Source organism: Phodopus roborovskii, unplaced genomic scaffold, assembly GCF_943737965.1.
Source record: "Phodopus roborovskii unplaced genomic scaffold, PHOROB, whole genome shotgun sequence".
NCBI lineage: Eukaryota > Metazoa > Chordata > Mammalia > Rodentia > Cricetidae > Phodopus > Phodopus roborovskii.
In genome coordinates, this window is record NW_026126559.1 from 1,039,381 (window position 1) to 1,062,688 (window position 23,308).

The following is a 23,308-nucleotide window of genomic DNA, read 5'->3' on the forward strand; positions in this document are numbered from 1 at the left end:
ACACACTACTTCTTGCTCAAGATCCTCATAGTCTTTGAACAATGGCAGATTGTTCCAACTTGAGAGCTACCAAAAGGGACATCTGGACCGACACAGGTCCACAATCTCCACAGTGAATATCAAGCATTATGTTCTACCAGAGGAAAAGCAAACAAAACAAAGATAACAGATTTAGTGAGCTAAATGTAACAATATTTAAATAAAATGAGCATTTTAAATTAATATCTCTGTTTTTTTAAATATATATTTATTCATGACAAATGGCAGAAGTTTTTGAGATTCTACAGCCCAAGCTGGCCTCAAACTCACAGAAACCTCCTTGTTTGGCCTTATGGGTACTAGGCTCCCTGCAGTCACTGTGTAAAGAATCACACTACTTCATCATGCCTCACAGTGTGTTGACTTATTTTATTAACCATATTACTTAAAATCTGTGTTTTTTTTGAGAGCAAGAAAGCTCCCTTAAAATGATAGAGTAAGAAAAATTTTAGATGCAGTGACCAGGAAAGAAAATCACCACTGGAGACTATGTCCAAGAAAATTCCAGGCATCCATCTTCAATGTGCACAGTGAAAAAGTGGGCTCTCTTGCTGGTTTTCTAACTTGATGCTTGAACATGTTCATTTCCATGGAGCCATCCCAGTGGCCAGGAGAAAATCAGTGATGTGTATCCCCAGCCTACTCATCCTCATACATCCTACAACAGCACTATACACACGAGAGCTCTTTGTATCCATTGCACATATGGTCCTGTTTAAAACTGTCTCTAAAGAAAATATTCCAGTTTCTAATGATAAACTTTGAAGGTCAAATTTAATGGCCACATGACTGTAAGTTTCTTACTTTAAAGCTTCTTCAAACTCAATGATTCTAAATTTATGGTAAGTAGTAATGTGTCCCGAGCAGAGATCATAAATATAACATTCTCCAGGGCTCAGGGACCAACAATTTTTTTAAATAAATAAATGAAATAAAGCAGATGTGAGACTAGAGGTCGTGCTACTCTGTGACAACTTAATGGTATCTGACCTACCTAGGGGAACTTAGACTCTGTGTTTATCATTACAATCATACTAGCAAAGTCCAGCACCCAAGAAGATTGTAAGTTTGGGATTAGCCTGAGCTATATAGTGAGGTATTGATTTGAAATTACAAAATAAAACATCTCCAATCACTAAAATAAGGAAATCTGTGGTTTCTGTCATTTCTACACTGATGAGGTACTTGGAAGAACCAAGCAGATGTTATCTTAACCTTAAGATACAGAAACCACAAAGGAATAGTTGTGTCCTTATTGACAATCTAGTCTTGAATACACAGCAATATTTCATTAAAGAACTTTGAAAAGATGTCATCATCGCATTCAAACAAAGCCCATAAAGGCTTGAAATGTACCAATAAGGATATTTGCACCTTGCAAATATCAAATATATTAACCCTCATTGCCCTAAATCTCTCTATGGTGTGTGAGGGGAGATGGAGGACTTTCAGAATAACCCTCTCTAACATTGCCATTGACCAGCCCATGGACACAACTCCTCAGCTGAAATCCTGGGTGGATCTTTTCTTAGTAATATATAGATTTAAACTGTATTTTGCTAAAAATGAAGTGTGTGTATATATACACACATATGCATACACACACACACACACACTGATATGGATATGGTAGAACTTAATCCCTGCTGTTCATTGTTCACTGCATCAAAAGGAACCTGCCAGCCACTTCCCTGTGAATGCAGTAGTCTCAGAGCAAGGTCAAGAAGAGCCTTCTTCCCCCAGCTTGCAGCATTAGCTGTCTTATGTTTGACACCTCGTGCTGAGATGCCTTACTTGGCTTGAAGTTCTGCACTGACTTAGCTCAGTCTGATGAGGCACTTGGAATAACCAAGTGCAGGCTGTCTTGAGACTGCAAAAAGAGCCACAGGGTCAGTGTAGTCACTTTGTAAAGTATCAACCTGGGTAATGAAGGGGCCAAGAAAGTCCAACTCACCAGTGTACAGCTGTTGTATGATCCGGTAGGGGAAAGGAATTAATGCTCTTATTTTACAGTGAATTGTTTAGTAATGCCAAATCTAATATTTTTTTTATCCTGTGTTACTTCACCTACAAATTAAAGAAGTTTGCACAGAGCGCAAAAGAGGGAGGACAGAATTCTCCAGGGAAGTAAATCACAATTGTATTAGAAAAGTTATGGAAACTGAACACAGCTGGTTGTGTGGAAGAGTAGAAAGTGTGTCCGAGGAGGGCATGTCAATGAATGTGGACTTCTCCTAGAGCATAATACTGCTTAACACACAAAGAAATTAGCAATTCAATTACACATGCAAAGTATTCCAAAAAGTTCTTGAGACATAGTAAGTGTTTAATAAGTGATTATAATTTTCTACAGATATAATAATTACTGAAAATAAGAGTTTTGATAACACATTAACAAAAATAGCTGTTACAAAGTTTATTTAGTGACCACACAGGATGCTTCACATATATTTACTCCTTTAATCTACATGAAATCCCATGAAGTAGACACTATTACTATGCCAGAAAAGGAAACCAAGGTAGTGTAAGGAGTAGGGTTTGTCCACCTGCCACTGGTCTTGTCCCGCCTCCATGCCAGCCCCAATTAACATACAGAGACTCTGTATTAGATATAATGCTGTTGGCCAGGTACTAGTTTCTTATCGGCTAGCTCTATCTTAAGTATTAATCCATTTCTATTTATCTAGTATTTCCACATGGTCTTATCTTACCAGAGAGAGAGAGGCTGCCGGCATTCTGCTCTCTCTGTCTTCCATCTTGAGTCCTCCTTACTACATCCTCTCTCCTCCTTGTCTCCTAGTCCCTCCTATCTTGCTTTCCTATTGGCCAACAGTGTTTTATTCATTAACCAGTATGAGAAACATATTTACAGAATGACCTCTCCCATCATCTCCTCTTTTCTGTCTAAATAAAAAGAAGGATTTTAACCTTAACATAGCAAAATATATCACACAACACTTATCAAGTAAGAATCACAGTTAACAATATTTAGTCCATTATCATTTAGCAAGATTTGAAGAAAATATTCCATCATCTATTCTATCTTTGTGAGTCTAAAGTCCTATATGTAACTTATCTTTAATCCTGAGGAAAACTGTAACCATAACTATCTGTCTTCAACTTCTTCAAAGACCACAGAAGGATAAGATATAAACTCTAGAAATGACAGAGACAACTCACTGCCTGGTCAGTCACCTGAAGTTCTTTTGTAATCTTCCATCTTCAGCCCATAGGCTATAGTGTGTCTGGCAGACTCTTCAGCAAAGCAGGAAACTTTAAACTGTCTTCTTGTATTGACAGTTTGTCAGTCACTTTTCTTTGTGTCCTGCAGACTGTCTGGCAGACTCTTCCATGAAGCAGGAATTCTGTAGCAATGCCCATCTTGAATCAGCAGTCACTTTCCTGTGGGTCCTGCACATTCAGTTTATACAGCATAAAGTCAAACAGTCCAGAAAAGAGCAGTATCATGTCCAAATGGCTAGTCTTGCCATATTGGGAATAAACTTCATAACGCATTTCTTCAATGTTCATCTTCATTTTTGACATAGGTGGTGTCGCCAGGAGCAATTGTGCCTCCTTGTCAAGAAAAACCCTAAACCATTTTAAATGCCATATTCTTTACATCTTTGAAAGGTTTGAAGAATTCCTGTCTATTTTAAATACATCTCTGTGTATCTTAAAAACCTAACTAACTTAACTCTAAGCTTTAACTATCATAGGTAATTATCTATAATCTGTACTACATTATACATTACATTTCTAAATGAGCTATATAAACACAATACCTAAACAAAAGGAGAAATATACACATCACAAAATTGACCTTAAATTGTATCAATAAATGAAAATCCATTCCAAAACAAAGTATTCATATCTATACCATAATTCCCTTTGTACCTTTAAAGAGATTGGTTGTAGTCATTAACCATTTATAACCAATCCCATTTTAATGAAAAGGTAGACATAGGTAGACATAGGTAAAGTAGTATGCCTAAAACCATTCAACTGGTAGGCACACAATCAGAATTTAAATCAAAATGGTGGATTCCTGAACCCAAGTTTTAATCAGCAGGTTCAATGATCTCTCCATATCTTAGATGGGCAGTAAAACTAAATTAAGAAAACTTGATGAGAAGTTACTTTGAAGAGAAATAAAATAATCAAGTCATACAATACTAGAAGTATTAAAGAATAGGGGCTCTTTTAGGAAATTATTGAAAGTCATGTGTCCAAAACAGTGATGGGATAGAAACATAAGGCAGAGGGACATAACAGAATTAATCAACAGCCTTAAGGGTCAACACACAAAAGAAAAACAGGTGAGTTTTGAAGTTTTGAGTCAAAGCTAATATAAGGAAGTGGCACAGCTGCCCTATTCCACACACACATATACTCACATATACTCACATACACACTCACACATACAAATGCACATATATGCACACATGTACACATTCACTCTCTCATATGCCACATCCATACATACAAACACACTCACTCACTACCACACACACATACAGAAGTAAAACATGTATGCATACAAAAAGGTTCACATATACATATATGTATGCATATTAAATACATATACAAATGCACAGTATCTCATTCTCTCTTACACACACACACACACACACACACACACACACACATACACACAGGTACACACATACATACACACAAAGAACCAGAGAAATAAATAGAATAAAAGCAAATAAATTCACTTAAAGTTGAAGTCCTAATCTTACATCTGTCAGAACAGCTAAAATCAAAAAACACCAAAGACAGTTTATGCTGGAGAGGATGTAGAGAAAGGAGTATACTCCTCCCCTGCTGGTGAGAGTGCAAACTCACACAGCCACTTTGGAAATCAATATGGTTGTTCCTTAGGAAAAAATCTACCTCAAGATACAGTAATTACACTCTTAGGCATATACCCAAATGATGCATGTTCATAAAACAAGGACATTTGTACAACTATGTTCAAAGCAGCATTATTTGTAATAGCCAGAACCAGGAAGCAACCCAAATGCCCCTCAACTGAAGAATGGATAAAGAAAATGTGGTACATTTACACAATGGAGTACTATTCAGTGGGAAAAAACAATGGAATCTTGAAATTCACATGCAAATGGATGGAACTAGAAGAAAACTAGTTCCTGAGTGAGATAACCTAGTCACAAAAAGACAAACACAGTATGTACTTACTCATATATGGATTTTAGACATAGAGCAAAGGATTACCATCCTACAATCCACACCACCAGAAAAGCTAGGCAACAAGGAGGACCCTAAAAGAGACATACATGGTCCCCCACAGAAGAGGAAAGGGACAAGATCTCCCAAGCAAATTGGGGGCATGGGGACAGGGAGAGGGAGTTAAGGGGAAAAAAGGAGGGGAGATGTAGGCATGACTGAGCAAAAAGATTGAGTCAGGGAAAGAATAGAAGAGAGCAAAAAAAGAGATCCCATAATAGAGGGAGCCATTAAGGTTTAAAGAGAAATCTGGCACTAGGGAAATGTCCAGAGAGCTACAAGGATGATCCCACCTAACAATCTAAGCAATAGTGGAGATACTACCTTAAATGCCCTTCCTCAGTAATGAGATTGATGACTACCTTATATGCCATCCTAGAGCCTTCATCTCGTAGCTGATGGAAGCAGAAGCAGACACCCATAGCTAAACACTGAGCAGAACTCCTGAAATCCTGTTGCAGAAAGAGAGAAGTGATGCGCAAAGGGGTCAAGACCAGGCTGGAAAAAGAGACAGAGACAGCTGACCTGAACAAGGGGGAGCTCATCATGGACTTCAGTCTGATAGTTAGGAAACCAGAGTAGGACTGACCCAGACCCCCTGAATGTGGGTGTTAGTTAGGAGATCTAGGCAGTCGATGGGGCCTCTGGTAGTGGATCAGTATGTATCCCTAGTGTATGAATGGACTTTGGGAGCCCATTCCACATAGAGGGATTCTCTCTCAGCCTAGACACATGGGGGGAGGGCCTAAGCCCTGCTCCAAATGATATGACAGACTTTGGATACACCCCATGGAGTCTCCCTCCCAGGGGAGAAAAAGGGGGATGGGATGTAGGTTGGTGGAGGGAGGACAGGGGAAGAAGGGAGGATTTGGGAACTAGGATTGACATGTAAAACAAGCTTGTTTCAAATTTACTTTTAAAAAGTGGAAGTCCTAGAAGGACATTGTGCAATGAAATGAAAATCCTGACTTTCATCAACATTTAAACTTAGTCTAAGAACTCACCGATTAAATAAATCAAGAAAAAACAAAAGACAAAGGACTGGAAATGGGGAGGAACAAAACTGCCACTTTTCACACATGACAGAACTACAATAAACAGGCAAGCTCTTCAAACACATGAGTATAATTAAGCAGCTGGATGCAAAATCAGTACAGAAAAACTATACAGCAACAAAATGTAAAGGCAAATCTCCAAACCAATGCTGTTCACAGAAGCATAAAAACTCAATACCTAAAGATATGTTTAATGAAAGATGTACATAACTAGTGCACTGAAAATGATGGAATGTTATTAAACTAATGGAGAGGGCTAGAGCCATGGCCCAGCAGTGAAGAGCACATGCTACTCTTGCAGAAAACTTGAATTCAGCTACACACACACTCACATGTGCTCTAGCTCCAGGTGATCTGACACCTGTAGCCTCTGTGGGAACACACTCATGAGTGCACAAGCATACACATAATTAAAAATAAAGTCAATCTTTGAAAATGACTTTTAAAATAGAAACAGGAAGGTTTATAGGTAAGCAATCTGCAGTTAGCAAATGTTGTTCCAGTGCCATTTGTCCCACCAAAAGAGCCACAAATTTCACCAAATCTCAATCAAAACTCCTGCAAAGGTGCCTCTGTGTGCACACAAACTAACTAGTTGCAATTTACAGGAAAAAAAATGCAAAAGCTAAAAACTGTCATCACCTCCTTTTGGAAGAATATATATGAAAGCTAATTTTGTAGGAATTAAAACAGTTCAGTATTAGTCTAAAGTCATATAAAATGACACAGAACAGAGCATGAGCCACTGAGTCAGAGACACTTGCTTCCTGAGCAAGAGTGCTTTTGTAGTATATTGGAGAAAGGTTAGTGTATTTGGTGACTTATACTGGCTCATTTAGATATCCCCAGCAGGAGGAACATTAACTTTAACCTAAACCTCAAGTCATGCACAACTTTGATTCCATAAAATTTCTTTAGTTCACTGTATGACATATTTGTGCATGAATACACATATCTATATGTACACACATGCACACACATGCATGCATATATACATACACACACACACATTTATATATATATATGTATATATATATATATATATACACACACACACACACACACACCAAAGAAACTCGGATTTGAAAGCAAATAAGGAGTGAAAAACATGTGAAAAATAATTTATTACTTTGGGATAGACAGAAACTTGGTCTCCCAATCACAAAGGAAAACAGTCATAAATTTTACAACATGGAAATTAAGAACTGCAATTTATCATGAAGCATGTGAAAAGACAAGCTAAAAACTGAAGAGAATATTTGTAATACAATGAAATGACTTGAATGATGTCATCCAGAAAAGGTAAATTCTTATCCCTGCTGCCAGGGAATATGACTTGATTTGGAGTATGAATGTCTGAGGTTGTAGTCAAGTTAAAACTGTTTAGATGAGAGCATAAAAGACTTTGGGGGAACCTGGTTGTCTGCATAAGAGTAAAAATAATAAAAAAAAAAACTTCAAAGAAACATGTGGGAAGGGAAGGCTCATGTGTGGCTCCAAGTCAAAAAAAGGCCTCAGTCTCCAAAATCTAAAGTGTGAGAGGCAGACACCCCATGGAGTCTCAAGAATATGCAGCTCCCAATTCTGCCCTGCACTGGCAGAATTCCTATCTTTTAAGACACAATGTTTGCAGAAAATTTTTAGAAACAACCCTTGGAAACTCACACAACATACAATTAGCAACACCTTTCTATTCAACACTCACATACCTTACATATAATAAAACACAGATTGTTTTTAGAGGACCATAGGGGAAAAAAGTAAAGTACTTAAATGTTGATCAAAGACACATTACTACGCATTTTTTTTCTGGTTATTTCAATTCATCCTTGCAATACACTGAGGCTCCTGACCCATCTTAAAGACAGACTACAAGGGAGTAGAGAGAGGTTAAAATCATTTGTTTTAGGTCTGGAATTCATGCCAAAGTCTGTTTTTCTTCAAAGTGCCTGAACTATGCACAAGATAGTTCTTAGAGAATACAATAGACTCTGAAACTGTGTATATGGAATAAAAAAAAAAAAAACATTAAAAAGTGAAACCTAGGAAGAGGTAAAGTCCATGCTCTTCATGATGGATAGGAATAAAAGAATATAGCTTTTATGTTCTCTTAATTGAAGCAAACCTCCAGACACCTGCTGTTGTGCCTCTAAGAACAGAATCAACTAGTAGAAGGGCCATGAAATGTTTCAGGCCCTCTAGTTCCCAGCTCCATTTATTGCCTTGTCTTGCACAGTCTTCCAATGTAGTTTCTTCCACCATCCAGAATAAACTTAGTCATCTAAAATTATCATTAAATGTTTTGCATTTGTCAAGAAGAACAGAGCCTAAGCAATAACAAAAAAAAAAAAAAAAAAAAAAAAAAACTGCTATTCTAATGCTGTATGCTACTGTAGCTATCAAATCTAATAGATTTTTATGTGGAAGTGACTCACTGCTTATTAGCAAATAGTTGTTATGGGAATGGTCCAATAATTTAATCTTAGAAGAGGACCTATTTTTCTTAAACTTGGCATCCTCTATCTGGTGGGTTTTCTTATACAGAGTTTAGCTCTGGGCCTCTCAGAGCACGTTTAAAACATTATAATACCACTCTGAAGCATGTGCACTGCATTTCTGTTGACTATTTAAATCTCCTCTAACTTTGCCATAAATTGAAGTGATCCAACAGTTCCAAATAGAAGGATAAAGTCTAGCCCAGTGGGGGGAGGCATTAAGCCTCCTTGCAAGTCAGCAAAAGCAAAAGTGACAGCCTGGTAGCAATTTAAAATTACTCTGAGACTACAACTGCCAATTAAAATAGACTTTCATGGTAACAGATGAACATCTGGTAAGTTCTATTCGAAAGAAAAATAAAAGAGTTTACATTTCATTCGTAGTAATGAAAAACTTAGATATGAGGCTACTATGTTTTAGTTCAGGCTTTGCTTAAATTATATTTTCTTTCATTATACCTACCAAATGTACAATGTTTTCTCTTTTGTCATTTTTAATAGCTACAAAAATGTCCATAATAAAACAAATCTGGAAGAAGTCAGAACCTATGATTCATTCATAGTTTGCTCTAAAAGTTATGCATTATCCTGCTCTTGTCCAAGGGAAAATAGGTTGAAGGAGATTATCCTAAAGATGGTATTTCAATGAAATGTATTTTATCTGAATTCTGCAAAAATATTCATGGAAAATGTCTCTCCTATATCAGAGAAAAAAAGAAAAGAAAGAAAGAAGGATGAGAGAGTGAAGTAAAAGGAAATTGGAGAGAAGAAACAAAGGAAAGGAGGGAGGGAGGGATGGGGGAAGGGAGAGAGGAAGGGAGAAAGTGAAGGAGGGAGGTGAAATGGGAGGGAGAAAGAGAGGGAGGGAGGAAGAGATGGGGAGAGGGAGAAGGAGGGAAGGTAAAAGATAGACAAAGGATGGATGGATAAATGAAATGGATGGATGGATGGATGGATGCTGATAGGGATTTGTGATTGAACATGAATTTTTATTCTACATCCATGTCCCTCTCTATCTGTGATTCATTAAGGCACTGTACTGTAAGACCCTCAGAATGAAGAGTCTCCCCGTTTCGGTCAGTTCCCCCAAGAACTCAATGTCCAGTCCAGTTGATGCAACACAAAAGAAGCTTTAATGAATAGGAAAAATTTGCGCAAACGGGCCCCCTCAGCACGCAGGTTAGAGAGAAGCGTCATTCTCCAGGCACAAGCATTTTTAAAGGCAATACCCACAAGCTTAAGGAGGGGCTGTGACCCTCTGACCATTGAGTACATGACCAGAATCATAGGCTCTATCATGCTCTTTATCCTTTTAAAAGGTCTCACTATTTAGGGTGTACTAATCAATCTTGCCTAAGCAAACGGGTGTTGCAGCTATCTCTTTGTTTCTCTAGGACCCTGCTGACACATTGACCGGAGGGGCAGTTTGTTCCCCCTTGAGTTCCCTGGGGGAGGGTGACCTTCTTGGTATCTGGCTATCTTAGGGCCTTGTAAGGCAGAGGTTACAGGTGGTTAGCAAATTCAGAAACTAAGTCACAGTGGCCATGGTCAGCTTCCTGGGTCAGACTGCCCTTCATTTCAATTATTCGGGCTCCATTTCATTTCTTTGCTAGTTTAAGTCTTTCAGTACACACCAGGCATTATCTTATCTCTTTAGAAGACAAGGATAAATAACAACACCCACCCCCAAGACCTGTGCCTTCATCTTTTGAGAAATGTGTTCTTTACTACCTCCATTCATACATAATACTACCTCCCTTACTGACTATGCATGACTCCTTTGTAGCAACCAGGCTACTCATCACTACTTACTTACTAATAACGCATCAGTAAGCACTGATGCTGATTGTTCAGTATCATGTCCTTTTTCATGTTTTCCTAAATGCTCTTTGATAGATTTCTTTTCTTTTCTATGTCTCAGATTAGTAAATAACATAGAAAGAATAACAGATAAACTACGATGAGGAAGTAAGCAAATAATACCATAAAATTCAAATAATAAATTATCAAGAAGCCAATGTCAATCATTTTTAGCAATCATTTGCTGGACCTGATCTAATTTAACATGAAAATCATAAATTCATCCCAAGCTTAAACCCATGCTATTTTTCATATATTTTACTATTATATAAAGTGAAAGTATTCAGTAGTACCAAAAGCATTTTGCACACTACCTGTCATATTCACAGGTGTCACACACACCTTTAGGAAAGCTAGATTTTACCATTCTTGGGGGGCCCATTCCTTCCTGACATTTTGTACTTTTTATGGTTTAAAGTGGCGATTGCTTTTATGCCTTGCCCAGACACACAACCTGTATTTTGACTCAATCGCTTCATCCTGTCTTTACTTAGGTTCTGCAGTGAGACTGGGAGACAAGGTCTGTGAACCCAAGGAAGGAAAACCAGTGAAGGGGAAAGAAAACATCTGTGCAATGTGACCATGCTGTGAGTCTGGTCTGTGAGACAGAAAGTGCCTCCCCTTTGCATATGATGACAATGGAGTTTGGTCCTAGGAAGGTTCTCAAGGATGTCCCTTGTTCCCCAAATGAGATAACTATGATGTTTACCTGCCTCAAAGAAAGCACAAACTTCATGAATGCAGTTGTCCTTAACCTCATAGCAAATCATATAAACCCATTTATGTCTGTTAACTGACGAAGCACATGGACCTTGTTTAGACCTTCTCTATATAAGCTCTGCTCTTCCATAATTCCCCACTAAAAAAGAATGATGCCTAAATATCAGGCACTAATCTAGAAGAAAATGGATGATTAAAGAACAGTTAGAAGTTGCCTAGTGTTGCACATCTAATACCAGTTCCAGCTAAAATCCAGGATTCATGACTTAGCCATAACGGTATTTTCTCCTTGTGATGTGAATCATTATTAAGATATTCATATATCCATTTACACAGTGGAGCACTACTAAACAGAAAAGCACAAGGCAATCCTGATATTCGCAGGGAAATGGATGGAACTAGAAGGAACTATCCTGAGTGAGGTAACTAGTCACAAAACGAGGAACACGGTATGTACTCACTCATATATGGATTTTTGACATAGAGCAAAGGATTACCAGCCTACAATCTACACCACCAGAAAAGCTAGGAAACAAAGAGGACCCTAAAAGAGACATACATGGTCCCCCCGGAGAAGGGGAAAGGGACAAGATCTCCCAAGCAAATTGGGGGCACGGAGGGAGGAGAGAGGGAGTTAGGAGAAAGAGAAGGGGAGAAGAAGAGGGAAGGGGTGGGTATGAGGGAACAGGAAAATCGAGACAGGGAAAGAATAGAGGAGAATAAGAAAAGAGATCCTATAATACAGGGAGCCATTATAGATTTAAGGAGAAATCTGGCACTAGGGAAATACCTAGAGATTTATGAGGATGAACCCAACTAACCTTTTAAGCATTTAAGTGGAGAGGCTACCTTTAATGCCCTTCCCCGATAATGGGATTGATGACTACTTTATATGCCATCCTAGAACCTTCATCTAGTAGCTGATAGAAACAGAAGCAAACACCCACAGCTAAACACTGAGCCAAACTCCTGGGATCCAGTTGCAGAGAGGGAGGAGTGATGAGCAAAGGGGTCAAGACCAGGCTGGAAAAAGAGACAGAATCAGCTGACCTGAACAATGAAGAGCTCATGCACCCCAGTCTGATAGCTGGGAAACCAGCATAGGACCGAGCCAGAACCCTTGAATGTAGATGTTAGTTAGGAGGACTGGGCAGTCTATGGGGCCTCTATTAATGGATCAGTATTTATCCCTATTATAGGAATGACTTTGGGAGACCATCCCACATAGAGGGATACTTTCTCAGCCTAGACACATGGGGGAGGGGAAGGCCTAGGCCCTGCCACAAATGATATAACAGACTTTGAAGACTCCCATGGAAGGCCTCACCTTTCCTGGGAGAAAGAAAGGGGATGGGCTGGGGTTTGGTGGGAGTGATAGGGAAGGATGGGAGGGTGAGGGAACTGGGATTCACATGTAAAACAAGCTTGTTTCAAATTTAAGTTAAAAAGGGGGAAAAAGATATCTGTATATCTTAAATTTGCAATTGGTTGACACAATATGCACAATCAAAAGTGGGCTCATTTTTCCACACTCATTGACTTATGATGTAAGTTTTTATGCAGGTGTGGAATTATCAGACAGAATAATTAGTCTGACCTTTGTTTTGCCCAAATTTAAATGAGGTTCCCTGGGCACTAAGGTTAGCTCAAGTCTCTCCTGCAAATCACTGTAAAAGAAACCTGGGGTCTGTTCCCAATATCAGTCCTCATCCTGTTGAACCATCCTGCTTCTCTTGATTGACTTCTCCTTATTATTACCAATAAGAGACCGTGATGTTCCATGTGTTTACTGTATACAGTAATAATACAATCCTTGTCTTTCCATGTGATAAGATCGAAAGGCTATTTTTAATCCCTGAGATGTTTTTAACTACATATGTTTAAAACCTTAAGATTTTAGTTTGCACCTCAGTGTTATAGAAATAAAGCATCCCTATTTCATATCTGATAGACCTTATTCAATGGAAAATAAGCTAGCTTCTGTGACTTAAACAAAGCACACATACATCCACACTTTTTCTGAGTGTTCGACAGTGAAAATTACCTTTTTGCCTTTACCCGTTGCCCCCTCTGCATGCCCTCACTCTTTATTTTCTCTGGCCAAAGGGATCAGGTTACAAAGCCAAGTTAATGCTGTTAGTGCTGGAATGTTTCTTCTCACAGTTGTGTATTCCACAGCTCTCAAAAAGTCAGAAGGAATTACTGCACACTGAATTCACCTTGCCAGAAAGATGACAAACAGAGGGAGGGAGAGGCAGGAAGAGGCAGGGAGCACAGGCGCCCAGCTGACCCATTCTTTAACCTTTCCCTCTGGGCGCCATTCTTTCCTCTGTGGGTGTCACACAGGCCAGAGGCATGGCTAACTCTGCCCTTGAGATACAAAGAGAGCAAAGTTGACGTCAGCTGTTTCTTCCAGAGCAAATATTCCACTAACTCCACGGGCAGACAGCTTGCAAAATTGTCTTTGTAGGACTGCTGAGGTCTCCTTTCCCGTCAAGATCACTTTGTATTTATTCAGCAAAGATGCACCTACTGCAGAGTGCACCGGGGGACATTGTGTCAGAGTCGTGGCAAGCCCACTTCATGGATGATTAGAATTCTCTGACCCAACCACCATTTTCAATCACATGCAACAGTAGACATCTGGCTTCAGCAATTACTCCTATCCCTCAAAGCCTTTCCTACTCAACTCCATTGGAGTAAATTTGTTAAAGTGCTCTGTTTCCAATGACACCTTTCTTGGAGCAGCTCTCTGATGCAAAGACTACATCAAAATCTGCATATCCTAACATGATCTCCCAAAATAGGAAGTCTATATATCTGCTCTAGTTTCTTGTCGGTGTAATAATAAAAATACTCTGACCACAAACTACTTGAGGAGGATAGCTGGTAGGTTATAATCCATCATCAGAAGAATTCAGTGCAGGAACCTGGAGGTAAGAACTGAAACAGAGTCCATGTAGGAATACTACTTACTGGCTTGCTCCCAGGCTCACAGTAAGACTTTTTCTATATAGCCAGCACAGGCCCTGCCTAAGGAATATACTGCCCACAACATGCTGGCACATCCTAAGCCAGTTAAGAAAAAAATGTTCCCACAGTTATGCCCACAGGCCAATCTAATGAAGGCATTTCCTCAGTTGAAGATTTCCTTCCCAGTTACATCAAATTGGCAACCAGAATTAGTCATCACAGCACTCCATGAATATCTCCCATTAAGAATTAGAGAACTTGTCTGTTTGACTACTCATAGCTGTGCCAAAATTCCTAAAATTATCTCATTTGATGTTTATTGAACATTTGCTTTGTCTGAAGCACTGGGCTAGACTGGTAGGTTCTTTAAAAAGTGGCCTAGAAGAATGAACCCACCTGAGATTTGTTGGTCAACCTAATACTTTCACAATTTTCAAACTTGCATTGCAGAGACATGAGGCATTATGGTTTATTAAGATCTCTGGTTTGTTATTGCAGGTGTGAGAAGCATCATGATAGACTACATATCTAGACTATATGTCTACATGATATAGCTCAAGATCAAGATTAATGATGTCTAGACACTGAGAAGTAAATATTAATGATACCTGAGTTCCATGGCATGGCCATGCTACCTTACTCGCCAACAAAGTTCCTCAGACTAAATGGTTTATTTTCTCATTGTTCTGGAGGCTATAGTCAAACACAAGGAATTGACTAGATTGCTTCTTTCTGAGGACTGTTAAAAGAATTACCTATACCAGACCTCTCTTCTCCCTGTGTACCTTTTGATGGTCTACCCTTTTTGATGAAAACACCAGTCACCTTGAAGTAGGGTTCACCCTAATAACTTCATTTTACCTTGATTGCTGTTAGAGTTAATCTTCATTATCAGTTTGACTAGAGTGGGAATGCCATGGAAGGCATGACTCTGCATATGTCTGTGAGGCAGTTTTCAACAACATTTAAGTGAGGAAGAAAAAGCAACCCTGAATGTGTGCAGCACCATCCTATCGACCAAGGTCGTGGACTATACAAAACAAGGAAAATGAAAGCCAGCTGAACATCAGTATTAATCTCTCTCTCTCTCTCTCTCTCTCTCTCTCTCTCTCTCTCTCTCTCTCTGTGTGTGTGTGTGTGTGTGTGTGTGTCTGTCTGTCTGTCTGTTTTCTGACTGTAGATATAACCAAAGGTGTCATTTTTCTGTTGCCATCTCTTTACCACCATAAGAGACTATATCCTTAAACCAGAAGACAAAATGAACCCTTTCCCTCCTTGAGTTCCTTCATGTTGAGTGTTTGGCCACAGCAATAAGAAGTCAATATCTTGTCTTCAAATAAGGTTACATCGTGAGGTATTGAAGTCAAAACTTCAATATGTGCCCTCAGGTTGGTACCATGGGTGTGAAGTACTGACTACAACTTAGCATTCTTTCCATTATCTTCCTTCTTTATCCAGTTTTCAGAAGCACAAACTTCCCACCAGACCACATCTCTTGGCCCCCACCCCTCCCATTTTCCTGAGCACCATATTTAACTGCATGGCCTGGCTGAACTGGCTGTTGCATTTGATTCCAACCTTTCCAGTGTATCACAGAAGTCAAGTGATCTTTCTAAAGTTTCAAGAATGTCATATTACTTCCTTACTCAAAACTGTCTGATGATTTTCTAGTCCTTCAAAATTAAATCCAAATCCTTTAGTTTGATTTTCCAAAAACAACACACACTTTGTTTCCCCCTTTGATTTCATCTGACATTTTAGTCAGATAGAATGTTAAAGACCAAACAACGAAATACCTCCTTTAGCTGTCACCAGTTGCTTTGGGAGGCTGGTTTATGAGGACAACACTAAGGGGGAGAAAACTGAGGTTAGATAACCTGCCTGGATGCACATACATCAAGTAAATTTGTAGTTGAGAGTCACACTAAGTTCTTAACAAAACTAGTATATACCGTATGTCAAACACTAGACTAAATCCTTTGTACATAGTTATTGTCTTTGGTTTCAATTATTGTGATAAAATACCATGATCAAAGGTAACTTGAGGAGGAAAGAATTGGTTTCATCTTACTTTCCACATCAAAATCCATCAACAGAATCCAGGGCAGGAACTGAAGCAGAAGCCATGGCAGAATGATGCTTACTGCCTTGCTCCTCCTAGCTTTCTCTGCTTGTTTTCATATACCATCAGGGCCATCTGAGTAGGGTTGGCAATAAAAACAGTGGGCTAGATCCTCCCAGATCAATCATTAACCAAGAAAATGTTTAATTGACTTGCCTACAGGCCAATCTTCTGGAGGTAGGTTTTTCCAGTTAGAGTCCCTCTTCCAATTATTCCAGTTTGTACTAGTTGATAAAAAGGAAACCACCACAGTTAGTCAATATTTCTGTTACCAATGTGATGTGAATATTGCATTATTTCTTATTTTAGGGATAAAGAAACTGAGACTAGAACTTAAACAGCTTATTTTCACACAGCCAGGAAATCACATGGCTGGGATATGGCTCCTAATTTACACAGTTTATAGTAGGCATCCTTTTAGTACCCCTTAAATTCTCCACACCTCACTTCCTTGTCTTTAAAATACAATTAAGATACCTGCCTTGAAAAGGTTTTTAAAGATTAAAGGTACAATATATACATGAAGTTCTAAAATAAAATCTAAATATCATTTAATCATTTTAGTGAGAAGAGTCTGGGCCAAGGCTTAAGTGTGAGATAAAATAGGAAATATAAATCTCCAAGCTTGACAGTAGATTAAGACATGGTGAAAAGAATAAGAGTAAGATCATAAAAAAAGATAAACATAGATCCATGCAAATGAATTTTTTTCTTCATCTGACAGGCTCTGGGGATATGGATTGTAAAGTGAAAGACATAGATAGCCTAAAGTTCAATTTCTTGAATATACTCAGCCTAAAGCAATTGAGTTGACATGAGATCAAAATGCCACAATATCTATTTGCACCTCCTCTGAGTCTGGTCCCTCTGTACCAAATACCCAACCTTCCAGATGCAAACCCAGCACTGGCAGGGTGGTGTGATTCCCCAGAAGAACTAGTTTAGCATCTGATTCTGATGTGGTGCAAAGTCCATGTCCACTGTATTTCACAGTTTCATTGGAAAATGGTTCACAGGAGGACTCTTGGGGTTCCTGATCCAGCCAGGGGAGACAAAAGTGACAATTTGACTTGCAAGAAAATTTAATTTTCTATCTAAGCTGGCAAGTACCATGACCACTTGGGGGTCTCCCATCCCTAGCTGCACTCCATGAACTGAAGACAGAAAGAAAATAAAACTGTCAGTAATCTTTCTATATCCCTGCAGAGAGATACTGGTTGTTGCCACTAGTAGCAAAAAAAAAAAAAAAAAAAAAAAAGAGTGCATGTTCATGTCTGTTTTCACAGCTGCCAGAGACCTCATGTTTTATTAGCCTTATTTATTTTATATGTGAGAGTACATAGGTGAACCATGTATGTGCGGTACCCACAAAGGTCAGAAATGAGTATCAGATCCCCTGGAACTGGACTTACAGGGGCTTGTGAGCTATCATGTGTTTTCTGGGAATTGAACACAGGTCCTGCAGAATACCAAGGGTAACCACCAAGCCATCTCTCCAGCCTTGAGAGACCCCCCCCCATTTTCTTATCCGCACTGCTTTTCGTCCCCACTCCTTACTTTATTCAAGCAGCCAGCATTCTGAGTTATCAAGTCTCCATGTTCCATTCCAACTGAGGCTTAAAGAACATGTGTTTCTTCTTGCTTGTTGTGGATTGAGTTATGTCTTCCCAAAAGGGCGTGTTGAAGTTCATATTGAAGTCCTGTGTTTTAGAATGGGACCTTGCTTAGAAATGTGGGTTCTGCAGAGCTGAATTAAATTAAGTTATTAAAATCAGCCCTAATCCTTTTGTCATGTCTTATTGTGTCTTATTATGTTGTGTTTGGTTGTTGTCTCTTAGAGGCCTGCTCTATTCTGATGGAAATGGACAAGGAGTGGATCTGGGGAATCGGGGAGGTGAGGAGAGCTGGGAGGAGATAAGAGAGGGGAAACTGCAGTCAAGAAGTATAGTATGAGAGAAGAACCTATCCCAATTAGAAATAATAATTAGCCCAAATCTTTTATGTATATGCGTATGTACTAATGTGCATATATATATATATATATATACATATTTCTGTACATGTATATGCTATATGTGTATAAAGGAAATGGGCACAGAAACAGAAATACAGAGGAAGGAGGCTGTGAAGATACAGAGGCAAGATAAGTCACAGCCATGTGTGGGTTGCCTGAGGCTACCAGCAGGCAGGAGAGCAGCAGCCAGAATAAAGGCTTCACAAGTGCCTTGAAAGGAAGTGTACTCCAGCTGACCACTTGCCCTCAGATTTCTTACCTCTACAAGAATAAATGATAGTCTAAAAACACCCAGTTTGTGGTGCTTCTTCAGAACAGTCTCGCAAACTGAGCCCTATTCTCACTTTATCCTTGTCTTAGTGTCTCATTCTCTGACCTTTCTACATAAATTACCCTTGAATATTTTTCTTTTTACCAAGAGGCAAAATTGTTGCCCACATTTAATTTTTATTTGCACATCTTTTTAAGTATATGTACATCGCTTTCCTGCTCCTCCTTCAAACTCATTCTGTGTCTCCTACCTTCATATGGATAGCCTCCTTTTCTTTATTATTGTTACATATGTGTATGCATGTGTATGTTTGTACAATTATTCACAGATATATAAATAAACCTACTGAGTCCATTTTTGTTGTTTGTACGTATGTGGGTTTTAGAGTTGATGACTTTAAATCTTTATTAGTAGCTATGAGTTGCCTGCAAGCCTCTGTCTTTAGGTAGAACTCTGTGAAATTACCCCTTCCACATGAGCACATGAGCATGTCTATTCATATTGTCATTGCTCTGATCTTCTCTATGCAGCCATTTCCAAAAGAGACTGTCTCTCAGCAGACTTCCTGGTACTCTGTCTCCTACGTCTTTGTGCTCCTCCTTGTGCTATGTTCTCTGAGCCATAGATACAGGATCTGTGATATACTTGTATTCATTAGCTCTGGGCTCCCCACAATTTGTTGGTCTCTGCATTGGGTCCAGTCATAATTTTCTCTGATGATCTATATTTGCTGTAAAAAGAAGCTTCTTTGATGAAGGTTGGTAGCTACACTCATCTAGGGTATAAGAACAAGATTTAGAATGTAGCTAGGAATTATACCAGTCCTTAAATTATTGGGTCTTTATTATTCTGTTTCTTTCCACATTCTAAGCACAACTAATAGCTACTCAGTCTCTCACACTTGATCTCTTCCTCTCAGTGTGTGTGAGTGTGTGTTCCCACTTGTGTATGCTTGCATATAACCACAACTACATTGATTTTGTAAAGGAAGAACTAAGACACCCTCCTGCTTACATTGGAATTACAAATCCCTGGCATGGGTTCTGGCACACAGTGTTTGCTAAGAGAATTAACGTATTTTAGTGAATGAACACGAATCTAAAAATTAAAACAGAATTACTTTAAAACAAGTGAGGGCTGACAAGGTGGCTAAGCTGATCAAAGGGCTTGCTGCCCAGAGCCCACACGATGAAAGGAGAGAATTGACTCCTGCAAGACATTTGCATTGCACGGGCATGCTTGCACACATACATGAATAAATAAAACATAAAAAAAAACAACTCAAACTAGTGAAAAGTGCAGAGAACACTTTCTAAGATACAATTCAAAAGTTTTGGCATTTATCCCATAAAATGTGATTCAAAACTGTGGCCTAAATGGAGAGCTTTCCCAGGATCTTCCTGAGACCGTTCCTTCCTATTGTAATGAAATATCTCAAAACATTTCAACTCACATTACATTTCATCAGGCATATGAGCTTGAAGAAATCTATTCAGCATTCACTTGTAAACTGGAATTTCTTGCTGGGACAGGCTCCATGGGCTTCTTCCATCCTAGGTGGAAAAGAATTGATCAAACACAAGAGTACCTTGTGACATGTCAAGAATGAAAAAGGCAATGGCAGAAAGCCTGTCTGTGTTACTTACCAGCCCCTGCTGGCATCTTCATGCCTGGAAAATCAGCATTAGGGGAGAGAAACAAAAGCTGCCTCTCACTGCCCATGGCTCAAAGGTCAGAACTGAATAAATGCTAATATTGCACAGAAGATTGGCACTGAATGATTCTCTCCTCGGATCCATATTTATCATGCAGATGCAGTCGTGTTTATTTTTCCTTCTTAACTCCTATGGGTTTTAGATGATATATATATATATATATATATATATATATATATATATATATACATATATATATATATATATATAATCTTTCACATCAACATGATGAGAACTTCAATTGTGGATCCCACGGTTAAAAAGGCACATCACTGAAACAGGATATCACCAAAGGAAGGTCACAGAAGAAAGGTGGATAGACAGAGTACAAAAACACTCAATACCGCTGTGTCTGAAGAGCTGAGGAGCCCTGATTCTAGACATGGAAATATGTAATGAGCTGTGGGGCTTGGGGGAAAAGAAGGCTGGTGAATATAGCATAGAACAGTGAATATGGCATAGAAGAGTGAACATGGACTATAGCATAGACTGAAGGACTTTGGCTCAACTGTAAGATTTCCTAAATTCAAAAGAACTTTTATATTAGAAACAGTTCAGGGGGTTACTTTCAAATAAATGGAACCAAAAGTGATGGCCTGAATTTGATTCCTAGAGTTTACATGGTGGAATGAGAGAACCAATTCCTGCAAGCTATCCTCTGACCCTCCACACAGCCAGACTCATTGGTCTATAATCTCTTTCCTAAAAATGGATGGCTTCTTAAAACTTTCCCCAGGGTACAGCTTGTCTCTTTTTAAACTGATCTCAACTACAGAGATACCCGACCCTTCCAATATGCAAATCTACATATTTAATGAATCCCAAAGATACAAATTTATCTCTGATGTAAAGATTTTATCCTTCTCAAATGTTATCAAAGCACATAGCAGAAACAGTACTGTTAGAATGTTAGAAATAGTGATTTTTTTTTAAAAAGAAACACACTTCTGTTTCCCATATTTTCTCTTCTCTGATATTTGCTCTTTGCTTCATCCTTCAACTTTAGCCACAGCACCCTACTAAGCAGTTGCTCATGTCTGGAGACTCAGAAGCTCGGGAATTTTTTTATTTTAATGTTCTTATTATCTAGTTGGAGAACACCAGAGAATACTAAGTGAAACAATAGCTAGAATGCACCATGACTGTGTGAGAATATGATAAGGATATCGAGCCACTGGTGAGTACAGATGGGCACCTTCCCCTTCAGACACTAGTTTCTGCAGCCAGTGATACTATATCTCATTTCCATATCTTATCATATACTGACCTGCACATACACCAAAACTAGAATCAATGTTCTATGAATAAAAAATCAAGGAAAAGTTTGTCTCTATGTCCTGAATGAATAAATACCATGATCAGTGGGTCATGGAGGTTTGTTTCTTTTTATTCTAGCCATCTTTTCACAAGATACTTCTGGCATCTGCACCAAACCTCTAGCAATCCACATGGGCTATAAAGAACAGCTAGAGAGACAGCAGGGGTGGAGACATGACTATGTACTGAGCTCCACAACTTGAATACTGTGAAAGACTGTAAAGCCCAATAACTGAAAAGTAGCCTGACTAAATACCAGTGTCCATAGGTGAAATGTGAGAAATTCAAAAAAGAAAGAGAAAAAAGAAATTCAATTTAAAAAAAGCATGGACTTCTATTTTTTGATGTGAGAAACATCTATGGCATATTTTAAGTAGACAGTTACAGGACAGCATGTATAGTTGTGTTGACTTGGTGTGGTGTACAGAGCCATCAATGTGCATAAAAAGATATAGAGTCTGCCTTCACACGATGCCTCAAAAGCCATAGTTAGTTACAGCTATAATGAGAAGTCAATGTAATGGTTATCTCTCCACCACTTTGCAGCATTGTACTTTTATTTGATATTTTTTAAACTAGCATGCCAATCAAAGAGTAGCCTTAGTATCTGAGATGCAGACTAACTATTAAATCCAAGTCCCTTCAGTTACCAGTTTAAAACACTGTAAGTTGCGAAACCCAGCCCTTTGCTTCCTCAGCTGAGAAGTGGGAAGAATTCACAGCATCCAATGCACATTACTGCTCTCACACTTGGAAAACATACTCAAAAGGCTTACCACAGACCCTCACATGCAAGCACTTAAAGAGTTTAATAAGTACTACAATTGCCATTTAACATAACCAATTCATAATAATATTCTACAAAATCATAATTAAAGTATGTGGCTTCTTTAAGACTAAACTCTCTAGCTCTCCCTAGACAGTTTAAAATTGCAATCAATTTTCCCCACCGACTCTATCTCCTGCAATAGGTACTACTTCCCTTCTCCTTTACTTCTCCAGAATTCCTTTTCCTGTCTCCTTAGTATCATGCCACTGCACAAATGGATAATTTACTTCGATTTACTGTTTGACTCTGTGCAGCAGAGTATCAGAACATCAAGGGAAGGGAATTTGTTGTTTATTGCTGAACATTCTGAACCTGAAACAGTAATGGCATATAGTAGAGGTTCTGTGAATGAAAAAAAAAAAAACAATGTTTAGATTGAGTATGTAAAGGCATACTATATGCTGGACATGTTCCTTCAGTTTGTTCTTTTAGAAGAAAGTACCTTGATCAAAAGTTGCTACTTAGTGAAGCCACACTGGATGACTGAGTAAGATGAAGTCTGGGCCCAGTGGAGGCATGAATGAGGTAGGGACCTCTCTCTCTTACTCATCAAAGACAACAATGAATAATTGCAGCACTAGACTGACTGACTTCTTCTGGAACTTTTTCTGGATGAATCAGGTGATGAATGGAAGGGAGAGGCTT